This window comes from Zonotrichia leucophrys, chromosome Z (assembly GCF_028769735.1).
Source record: "Zonotrichia leucophrys gambelii isolate GWCS_2022_RI chromosome Z, RI_Zleu_2.0, whole genome shotgun sequence".
Lineage (NCBI taxonomy): Eukaryota > Metazoa > Chordata > Aves > Passeriformes > Passerellidae > Zonotrichia > Zonotrichia leucophrys.
The window spans coordinates 17829923-17842213 of NC_088200.1; positions in this window are offsets into that span (position 1 = coordinate 17829923).

Here is a 12291-nt window from a genome sequence, read left to right on the forward strand (position 1 = left end):
AATCTAAAAATGCTTCTATAAAATTTTAAAATAAAACCTATTTTCTTACTGCATCTGTGTATGCTTTGTCATTTCCAAATGTGACTGAGTTCTTCTTGATTCCAAGAAACACAGTGATGAAGGGCTAGCAAGAATGTGTATGGAAGCGTCAAAACTAAAATATGGCTTCATTTTCTTTCTGACTTAAGTTTTATTAACTTATGAGTCATGTTATTAAAGCCATATTTGTATAGCACAGTGCAATTGGTCACAAGTTAGCCACTGTTACCAGACATTAAACAATGTTGCCTACCTCTGAAGTATCATTCAACTTTGACAGGAAAATTTTAATGAGTAAGATACCCTCTGCACTTGCTTTACTTTGGTAGTATTTTTTTTTCCTGTTGCATTGGCTGTTCATGTCACTCTTATGAAACTGTGTGCCTTCTTCCTTGGGTTACAAGGACTGTGTTCAGTGACTCAGTCAAGATTTTTAAACAAGTGCTAGAACAAAGGATTATGACATATGGCTCAAGTTTCATCTAATTCTCTAAATATAGCTGTTAAATTAGGTAGAGGTTAAATATGCAACTGAAGAAGATCCTCTGTTTGTAAAGAAAGATTCTGGAAATAAAAAAAAATTGACTGTACCCTATGTGAAAGCACAAGACTTCATGGCTTTTGAGGGAGAGAAGAAAAAGGACAGGATTTGCTTGCTTCAATGTAAATGAATGTCTCCTGATAAGTTTTGTGCTTGTTTCCTGATGAATGGGCTCCTAGCAAGAGATTAACTAGCCCTGAAAGAATGAAATACTGATCCTCCTTAATGTTTGGCAGTGTGGCCTAAAACTCTGAATTAGTTTTCTTGCTCTGACATGGTTTGTGTGGGGTGTAGCAGATCATTAAAAGACATATAGTACTGTAGTCAACTGGTAAACTTGTCTCTTTTGTTCTGTCCTAGACTCTGAGATCATAGTCTAGTTTCTGCTGCTTAATGTGGTTGCATAAATTACAAAACTTGTGGGACAGAGCAATGAGAGCTTTCTCTTCTGAAGAAGTTATCAGCAGTCTTGCTCTGGAGTGGTTATTTAGGGGGAGGAAGAAGGAAGAATTGCTTTTGTAATTTATAATCTGGCTTTATGACCCATTAAAGATTTCCCATGCTGGTTTAGGAGTATCACAGTAACTAGAAGACAGGCCAAATAGAAGTATATCCATTTATCTTGTTTCACAGAAATACACAGTGGAGGCAAGCAGATGTCGTGGAGGCCAGAGGTGTTTCACAAATCAAAGGTAAACATCACCGTGAAGTGTGTTGTGTGTGTCCAGACAGGGAGGGTGAGCTAAAAACTGACCTGGTAACTGTGCCCAGAGTGTCAAAGCATGAATCCAGGTTGAATCAAGTCACTAGTGCTGAACCCCACAGATCAATACAGGAGCTAGTAAAATTCAACTCTTTTATGATGGCCTGAATGATGGGATATGTTGTGCAGTGGACAAGTGACTGATAAACGGGCTGATTGCTGCTGTTGAGAGGGACCTTTACAAAACTGAGGAAGGGGCAAACAGGAACCTCATGAATTTCAAGAAAGTAGCAAAGCCTGCACCTGGGGGAAGAATAACCCCATGCAGCAGTAATATGTAGTGGCCACCCAGCTGGAAAGCAGCCCTTTAGAGAAAGCCCAGGAGTTCATGGTGGACAAGCTGATCACAAGGCAGCAATACACACTTTCTGCAAAAAAAGGCCAGGAGTGTCTTTAATCTGCATTAGGCAAAGCGCTGACAGCAGGTCTAGGGAAGTGATGCTGTCCTTACTCAGTGCTAGTGTGATCACATCTGGAATGCTGGGACTAGTTCTGGGTTCTCCAGAACAAAGGTGTTACAGACTCACTGGAATGGGTGTGCTGCAGGACTACAGAGGAGATTAAGGAACAGGAGTATCATTCATACTGCAACCTAGGGAAGTTTCTTCTGGCCAGCAGGTCAAGTTAAAGGGAGTTGAAGAGGTAGAAACTACACTGTTGTTAATTCTCAGCTTTCTGGACAGTTAGGAGGCAGTGCACACAAAGTAAACACCTGAAATTTCCTCTGAACACAAGAAATTTTTAAGCGTGAAAGCGGTCAAACACTGCAATAAGTTTTCTCAGGAATTTGTGAAGCTTTTCTTGGTGATTTTTAAAATCTGACTGGCCATGATTCTGAGTGATCTATTCTGGCTGATTTTCCTTGAGCACAGGGTTTGGACTAGATGATCTCAAGTCTTCCACCCTGAATGATTCTGTGTTTCTGTGAGATGGTCGTCAGTGAGACTTTTGCCCCATTCACCTTATGATGTGAAGCTTCTATATGTGTTCTTACAATGACAGAGATTTATCTGGTTTTGCACAGTTTTTTTGGTTTATTTTCTTGGGTTTTGTTGCTGTTTTGTCATCAAAATCAGCCTGTATTTCATATTGATATTAAACAACCCGTTAGCAAGTAATATTCTGTGTATGTCTCACTGGGTGATTATAGTTCTTTTCATGGTAGCAGTGGTAAAACATTTCAAATAGAAGTTGTGATTTTTACATGCTCTGTGAACTGCTATATAGAATGGTTGGACTGTTACATTCATGGACTCTGTCTTTGAGGTTATATGAATTACCATAGATTTGGGGTTTTAGAAATTCAAGTATTGTCCAAAATAAGGATGATTTAACATAACCTTTTGAAAGTTATGTCTTCTAACTAGCATGATTACTTTTAGAAACATATCCTACTGTAAACAAGACTGTCAAACTAAACATTGTAGTAGAACAAACATTGTAATTCATCAGTGAACCAAAAGTAAGCTTCTAAAACTAAGTACATTGCCTTATATGGCTAGTGCAAATGAATTATCCAAAAGTTTATCAGAGCCTCTGTCCAGTAAATATATAGGATTCCATGAGTCTTACAAGGAAGTGACTGTAATTAACTGTTAGAGGTGAGACTAAACTGATCTAAACTTTCTTAGTTGTTATATGGATTTTTAATCTCAAAACCAAGATTGGAAACTGCATTTTCTTTCATTTGAAGAGGAAGGATGATGATAGGGTAACCTCAGCCTCTGTCTGGATAGCAAAAGCAAGCCACTGTTAAAAAAAGCTAATTCTTCTTGTTTGAAAACTTCTCTAAATTTAATAGCTTAACACCAAAATTTACTTGCAATGGCAAGAGTACATTCTTTCTGGCGTTGTGAATACTGAGAAAGGGGAAAATAATAGGAACTTTGTTTTGCATGTGGCTACCATAAATATAATTAGTTAAAACTTTAAAATATTTTGTATACATGCCTGGTTTGTGAGGTCTCTTTGCACATGATTAGAAGTATGTTAGAATATTAGAACCTGAAATATGTTGGTTATGAACACAGTAGACCAAAGTATAACTACTGACTGATTATGGAAAGAAACATGGGAACCTTAGCAATGCTGCAGCTTATTAGCTGGGATTACATGTTTGTTGACCATTACTGAGATGATGACAGTATGAAGAACTGGTAGTTAAAGCAGTTACCTTGTTTAAGGTAGGTTCAGGTGTAAGCAACTGTAAGAAAATTACTGAAAAACATATGTGTCTAAAATCCATCAAAAAGGGCTATGGGTTAAGTAGTATTTCTTTTTATGAATTAGTGAGTATAAAAGACTGTCTTAATCTTTAAGACAGACAAATATACAGTAAGACATTAAACTATAGATTTTTGTTTGTTTGTGGAGGTTTTTTGTTCATTTATTTGTTGTGGATTTTTTATTTTGTGTGTGTGCCTTTTCCCCTCCCCACCAGATGGTTCTGTTTCTGCTAAAAATTGCCAGACAATTTTGTTGGGTTTTGCATGCAATATCACAATTTTTAGAATGCAGAACAATAATATGCAGCTTTTGCAAAAATACTCAGTTAATGAAAGTCTAACTTTGCCTTTTGTTGGCTTGATTTCTGCTTTTGCAGTGGCAGGGATTCTCTTTTTTGTGGTAAATAAATGAATATGTTTGTTTATGACTTATTTTCTTTTCATGACATGTCTGTGAAGCACACTATACAGCTCTGTTTTTATATGGGTGGAGGTTTTTCCCCCGAAAGACAGAAATCCACAGGCAAAAAAATCAATGTTAGATTAAAAGAAGCTTTAGAAAGTTACTGTTACTGAGGAATACTGTTACTCTTGTATCTCAGTAATATATGATGAAAAAATTGGGAATAAATTATTTGTGTGCTGCTTCCATGGGAAAATCCAGCCAGAAGAATGAGTCTGCTATACAGAAGAGTCTTACGAATTTGGATAGCCTACTCATGTGTATGCCTTTCAAAGTCTGTGTAATGGGAGTGTTGGTAACTGGTTATAATTCCTCTCCAGTCTACAGAATACCTTAGTAAATGCCCAAAATGGAAGTACAAGTGGTACATATAAAGTTTCTTTCTGATCATTATTAATCTTTCAGCTTTTGTAATGAACATATTAATTTTTAGTATTAAGTGGAGCTGTTGAGGAAAGGTGAACTATAAACCAGAAAAGTCATCATTCTCTCCAAATTATTCAGGTACCTTAAAAAATTTCTGGGCTCAATTGATCCTTGTTTTGCCCCCAGTATTTTATTCTGAGCTTGTCTTTAAAAGACACAAAATGAAGGAAGTATCTCATTTGTATGGAAATAAAATCATAATGTATGGGTCTGAAGTCTGTGAAAGTTTTGCTCTTTATTTAAGGGAATAAGGGTGGTTAGATATGCGCGGGGGCGTACACGGCCCTGGAATCTGGCTATCTGGTGAGGGGCGAAGGCCAGGGCCCCTGCGCAGCTGAAGCCAGCCCCCTTCGGCATCTTGGCCTCGGGCTGAGCTGGGGGATAGCTCGGAGCAGTGCGGTGAGAGACGAATTAGGAGGCGACCACTTGCTGGGGGTAAACTGTCGGTTTATTACAGAAGAACCAACAAGGAAGGGAAACACCCAGCAAATGGCCCCGAACAGGGGGCAGGAGAGGGTTTTAAGGGAAAAGGGGGGAAGAAGGCAGGAAAACCTGGCTAACCAATAGAAATACATATTTGGAAGTACGAAACATAACTGATATACCAAAGTAACCAACTGTTATAAATCATAGGAGGAGCTCCGGGGCTACAGCCAACCATAACTCCCAGAGAAAAGAAAATTCTCGAAACCTGGGAGGAGAAAAAGGAGTGATTGACTGGACCCAAGGAAGAAATAACTTTCACTTTATAAGAGAAACCAGGGGAGGAGCAGTTTCATTTCCATAGCAACCTAACTGACAGGGTAGCAACAGGAAGTCCTGGAAAAGGAAGAAACCATTTAATGCAGAAAATGGGGGGAGCAAACTAACGAACTTAAGAACACACCACAGCATCGATAAATTGCAAAAATAGTTGTTTGATGTGTGTTGGGTGATGTGTGTACCATGTATCTAGTTGGAGAAAGTTTCTGTCACAAAACTGAAAGAGTTTAGTAACCTATAAACCTGGTAAGAAATGACTTAGCTATGACAGAAATGCAAGCTAGAGATAGAAAATTAGTGCTTTTCAGAAATTTTTTTCCTACTTAGTAATTTTTAGAAAGTGTCTAACTTGGCGCGTTTTAATTCACGTGATGTAGAGTTTGGTTTCAAATGTTAGGAAAAGCCTCCAGATTAAAGCAAATCCACATCTCTACCTTTGCACTTCACATTACTCAAGCATGTCTTGCTGTTCCTTCAAATGGCAAGGTGTCAGGCTACAGATAATGGAGGCTCCAAAACTGAAGTAATTACCTGCAATAAGTGAGCTGAAGCAGTTTGTGCAGGATATTGGCAAATAACCATGCTGAAAAAGCTATATCAGGAGATAGGAAATGAAACAAAACAAGTGCAGGCTGAAAATCTGACACAGGCAAATTCATATAGGATAATAAGAAGATTACATTGATGATGTACTTTATTATAGTCAAGTTAATGACCTCCATTTGAAGAGCTTTGTAAATCAATTATTTTTGTCTACCAGAACACAAGGGCATACAGTTGATAATTGCATAGGCACAAAATCTCCTGGAAACAAACCTGGTAGTGGGAACATTGCCGTATGTAGGAGATGTTGTGGTTTAACCCCATCTGGCAACTAAGCCACAAAGGGCCACTATTTTACTCCGCTCTGGTGGGAGGATGGAAGAATTGGAACGGTAAAAGTGAAAAAACCTTAGCACTGAGAAAACTACAGTTTAATAAGTAAAGCAAAAGTCACATATGCAAAGAAAGCAAATCAGGGAATTCATTCACCCCTTCCCATGAGCAGGCAGGTGTTCAGCCATCCCCAGGAAAACAGGTTTATATCACTTGTAATGATAACTTGGGATGAGAAGCTAAATACTCCAAACATCCTCCACTTCCTTCTTCTTCCCTAAACTTTATATGTAAAGCATGATGCTATATGATCTGGAATATCCCTTTGGTCATCTGGGGTCACCTGTCCTGGCTGTGTCCCCTCCCAACTCCTTTTGCACCTCCAGCCTGCCCACTGGTGGGGTGAGAAGCTGAAAAGCCCTTTGCTCAGGAGGTTGCAGTGAGAGAGGGATTGGTCCCTGCTACTGTGCCCGCAGAGAGGACCAGAGGCAAAGGCCTCAAGCTGATACACGGGTGTGCTGGTTTGACCAGGAAGTAGGAATTCTGGGATGCTGTGGTCAAACCAATGGGTGCTCAGATTTTGATACTGGCACCTGATGTGGCCAGTGGGGTTCGGACACACCTCTGAGAACACACAGGGGTTAAAAGCCAGAGCTTGGGTGCCGGGAGCTTCTGTTGGGACTTCGAGGCGAAGAGGTCGGATCTCCTTCCCCCGTCCAGCTGCTGCTGCTGGGCAGGGGAGGGGCAGCCCTGCGGTAGGCCTGGGCCTGGACAGAGATGGGGGGTGAGGAGGCCCTTGAGGATGGAAGGGTGGAAGAGCACCAAGAGACATCGGGCAGCCACCCCCTGCCCCCCCAGGAGAGAGAGAGGGAGAGCCAGCGACAGAATGTGATAGCAGCCGGCTGAGGAGGAGAAGGGGGGAGTGCGGCGAGAAGGTGCCTGGCCAGGGCAGCGTGGGAGTTCCGGAGCTCTGGGACAGGCAGAGACTGAAATTTTTAACCCTTTTCTTGCCTGATTGAGACCTTGAAAAATCCTGATCCTCCTGGAGCTGAATGAGAAAAGAGATAAGAGGGAATGGGCCATAAGGGAAGTGCAGAAGACTCTTGAGTGGGGGAGAGATGATGGAGTGGCCTTTTGGGTGGACTTTTCTTGTGTGGCCATAGACGGAACCATTTTTTTTTCCTGTGACACAGAGACTGAGGAAAGTGAAGGGAAATGAGCACACATCCGATTGATGAGCATCGATCTCCACTTTATTGATCCAGCTTACACACTTTTATAGTAGTGTTAATTAACCTCATACATATTGCAAAACCCGAGTTCATCATTGGTTACAGGTGACATGCTAACACCCGCTTTGTTGTTAATACCTGTGGTTTCTTGTTGAGGCTGAAATAAACAGGGCCAGGAGACTACTTCTCCTTTTTAATGACTGTATTAAAAGTGATCAGCTCAGGATTGGGCGGCTCGGCAGGGCTGCAGTCCCCATCGCGTCTCCCAGGGCGACTCAGAGGAGGAGGATATGCGCAGCTCTGTCCACCAGGGGCAGAGCCGGGGGATCCAGTCCTCATGGGAGCTTTAGGGCGTGGTGTCCCCCTCAGATCTTACTTTCCCTGGCTCTGTCCCGCCTGGTCCCGGCATCAGGACAACTCTCTGCTCAGGGCGAGAGGGGCTCCGAAGGTGTTCAGCATCTCTGCAGGCTCAGCACTCGGCTCCTCATGTCTAGACATCACTTTAGTCTCTCAACTCATATTTGGCTCGTTGTTTTTGGGGTTTTCTCTGTGCCTCTGGAGTTGGGGTCCCAAAAAGCATGCTGGTCTTGGAGTCACTTTGCATAACCCCCCCCACCCTCTCAGGTGTCTTCCCTATGGTAGGAAAAGAGAACACCTTAGCCTCGGGGAAGGGCCATCACCCCACCCCAGCCAGGGCCTTTACTAATACAAAAGGGGCAATAAGCTACAATGACCCGTGATTACAATAACAAAGCACACAGAACCCTGGCAGGGACAGAGATCTGGCTGCCTCCCTGTAGCTCTTTCTCACAAAAAAATATTAACCGAATTTTTGTTCATAACAGTCCCCCCTCTTTTTCTTTGATCGAGCTTAAATTCTTAAGCTCGCATCAACTCACAATTTTTTGTTTTGAATCTACTATAAATCTCTTGTGCACTTTGGTAATCATGGTTACTTAACCTTGTTACTTTTCTTGGTTTCTTCAGGTTGGTCTGCACAGCAAATACTGGTTTACTAAAACAGATAATTAAGCATAGTAAAAAGAGCAATCCTCCAAGTACACACACAGCGAGAAAAACCACCTTTTCCCATACATCTCTTCTGAAAATCTCTAAATTCTCCCACCCACTGGGATCAAGTGTAGGAGTTTGATCTTGATTATTTACACATGCTAATCTTTTTATTTCATTTGAAATGTCCCTAATAATTGAATTCTTTATTTTTAATACTGCCTCGAGCCGGATGACTTTGTTCAACACAGATATTGGGATCTGAACTTTGCTTTTACAATTTTGGATTTTCCCAATTTCTATTTCACTTTTTCGGTTTTGTTTAATTTCTCCCAAATCATTATATATAGGAACTCCCAAACCTGATCCAGTTTCTTTGGGTAATAAGAAAATTGGTTTTATCACTCTAGCAATGCAGTTGCCAGATGAGATCAAACCTAGGGGTTTAGAGCTCCCCTGAAATGTGTTCCAAAAGGGGTTTATCTCTTTTCCAGTACACTCATATAAATACTTGTAACAAACAGTTTTTCTTACCATTTTCACCATTTCTTTGCTTTTTACTAGATCTGCTGAGCTTGTTTCAGCAGCATCACATTCAAAGCACAGCCAGGCTGCCCCTATAGGGCACTCTCCTAGGAGTGGCTGCCTAAAAGTGGCAGTATTCTGGGCTATCCAATACACTCTCTTATTTTTCTGATAAAGGACCAATTGGGAGGGGTTAACACAATCAGGGTTAGAACTGATATGGACTCTCGACAAGGAGCTCACTTCCTCCTCATAGAGGGGTTGGTAGCATTCACTGCACAGCTCAGCTGGGCTTCCTAGAGCAACACCAGCAATTAGAGCCATCAGTACTACCCTTCCCAGGAGTCCGGTATGGACTTGCACTGCCTTCCCACCCAGCCTTGCCTCTTGGGGAATTTTACTGAGGAGAAGCTTCCAAGCTCTTTAGAGTCCCTTCTACCCACTTCTCTGGTTAAACCTCTCTTGGTCTGTTCCCTACCAATTTTGGTTTTCCCCCCTAGGGGAGTGTTCTGTAGAGGATTAAACTGGAGTCTTTAGAATTAAATTGGGGGACTTAAACCAGAATTACTTATTTACAGCCTTAAACTTTTTACCAACATAGTTTACACAGAACAGTTTTGAAGCATTTTAAGCAATGTTAGAACTCTGATACCAATTTTTCCCATACAGTTCAGTCTTTTTGACTCTTCCTCCTGAGAGTCAACTTTAAATCACAGTATACTTAGGTGAATTAACTTGTGATGTGGATGAATCCTTATCCAGTGCCCGGAGGTGAGTGGTGTGGCCTCTGGCCCAATGCCAGAGGGAAAAACTGGGAGTCTGGACCAATGCCAGAGGGAGAATGGGGTGCAGTCCGGTCCAATGCCAGAATGCCAGAGGGAAAAATACTTGATGTTGAATCCTGGTCCAATGCCAGGGGGTGAGAATGATGTGAGTCCAACCTTTTTCTTTTTGTCTGCACAGTCGAATTAGTAATGAAGAGTACCTGAAATGGGCCTTCAAACACAGGCATTAATGGTCTGCTATTTAATGATTTTATCAAAACTCAGTTTCTCTGTTTAATGTTATTGGTAATTTCTCTTTTTCCATAGCTTGTATGTTTCTCTCATCAACTTCTACATACTCTGTATTTTGCAAGGAGTTGTATTTCTCAGCTGACTTAACTCCCAAAGTACTTTTATTCTCTTATTTTTCTGTATATTTATTTCACTGGTTTTCTGTTCTATTTTTCAAGATCTTATTTATTTATCTCTTGCTTCTGTTTCTTACTTTCACTTACAGCTTAAATACTTCTTTCAACCCCTTCCTTACACTTAATTTTTTTTCCTTACACCATTCTTCTACACAATACACTTCCCTCTAATGAGATGGGGTAAAACTTGTAATGCATAATCTACATTACCTCTATTCTAATTCGTCTATATTCACTCTCTCATTTTTCATTCACTTTCACACATTCCCTCACACCCTCAAGACACAAACTTATTGCTAGAAAATCACAGGTCCCTGTAGCCCCCCCCTTCACCCTGGGGGTTGGCCCACAAGTCTCTGAGCCTCTTGGAAGGGCCCAGACTCTGGTTGCCTCTGGTGCACATTCACCTGTGAGGCTGCCTGCGTGTCACTCATGCTCTTACAGCTACGGCTCCCCCACACATCTGGGGAGCACTAGTCTGGTTTGCAGGTCACACACACACTTTGGTCACAGCCCCCACCCGCCCGGGGGACACAAGCCTGGTTTGCCGGTCACACACACTTCCACTGCCCCCTTCCCACCTGCCCGGGAAGTTGAGGCTGACTTTGCTTGTGACTCACTCTCACACACACAACAAGACAACAATAAGGTACCTTTTACTTTCACACCACTTATTACAAGTTTAGTCTTACTGGCCAGTTTTGGTGCTATTGGATATCCTTTCTACCTAGCTTGTTTTTGTCTAACTTCAGATGTTACTTTGTTGAGACAGGACTTATCTGCTCCTGTATCAACCAAAAATTCAAATTCTTAATTTAGGGGTCCCCTATAGTTTAAAGCCCCTGACCCTCTAATCGTCTAAGGATCTTCTAAGGATCTTCCCTAAATTATCTTGTTCCTTGGCTATTGCCACATCGTGACTGAGCTTTCTACAAAACCTCCTGACGTGTCCTGGCTCTCCACAGTAATAGCAATATCGTCCTCTCAAAGGGACTTGAGGTGTCTCTATCCCCGTTGCACCTGACAGTACAAGAGGCCTATCCTTGCCTCCTCCTGGTGGTGTACCTGCCCACCCTGCACTTTCTCTAGCTACAGCAACCATGATCTTAGCCTTGGCCTTTGCTTTATCTTCCTCCCTCCTTAAATACACCTTCAATGCCTCTCTTAATAACTCATTCATGTCCTTCTCTTGCCAATCTTCCATCTTTTCCAGTTTTCTCCGTATATCAGGCCAAGATTTGGTAACAAATTGGACTTTTAGTAGCATTTGACCTTCTAGGGTGTCTGGGTCTATTCTAGAGTACAACTGGAAGTTCCGCTTTAGGCGGTTAAGCCAGGCAGCAGGAGCTTCATCTTTCTCCTGTGTACCCTCAAATGCCAATTGGGTGTTAGTTCCTTTGGGAACTGACTCTTTGATCCCCCGTATTATCAAAGACCTATATTCCATCATGGCCTTCCTCCCCTCCTCCTGGTTAGGGTTCCAGCTGGGATCCGTTAGTGGCAATTTCTGTTCGCCTGATGGCACCTGGGGTCCTGGACAGTTACCTTTCTCCCAAATTCTTATGCCAGCCACCCTAATCATCTGGACCTCTTCTGGGGAAAATAATATGCTCAGGATGGAATTCATCTCCCCCCAAGTGTAGATATTTGGACCTAGAAATTGATCCGCTTGGTTGGCTATGCCCACTGGGTCCTCAACTAAATGCCCCAACTCTTTCTTGAATCCTCTCACCTCAGAAGCAGTTAGGGGAGCATTCACAAAGCCAACACCTCCTGCTACTCCTCCCATAGGAACCTCTCTGAGGGGAAAGAGTCTCTCCGCCTTGGAGGTCATGGATCTGGTGCTACAGTATGGCCCATCTTCAGATGCCAAACTACTTTGAGGGATATTTGGGTTACCCTGAACGTTCTGCCCATCAGCAGGAGTATTTGCTGATAGCTGTTTACTGGGCCAGGAGGCATTTGTGCCCCAACTAGGAGGAGGTAAAGGGAAAGCAATAGGAGGGGGAGAAGAACCTGCCTGAATATTAAATGCAGCTGGAGAAGGAGTGGAGAATGCAACAGGTGGAGTAGGCACTTGTGGTGGTGCAGACGGAACTGGAGGGGATACTGGGTTTATCATAGCGGAAGCTGAAGAGGTAGAAGGAGGAGTTTGAACAGGTGATAATGAGATGGCAGCCAGGGGAAGAACCGGACCTGCCATTTGAGGTGCTTGAAGAAGAGGATTATAAGGTGG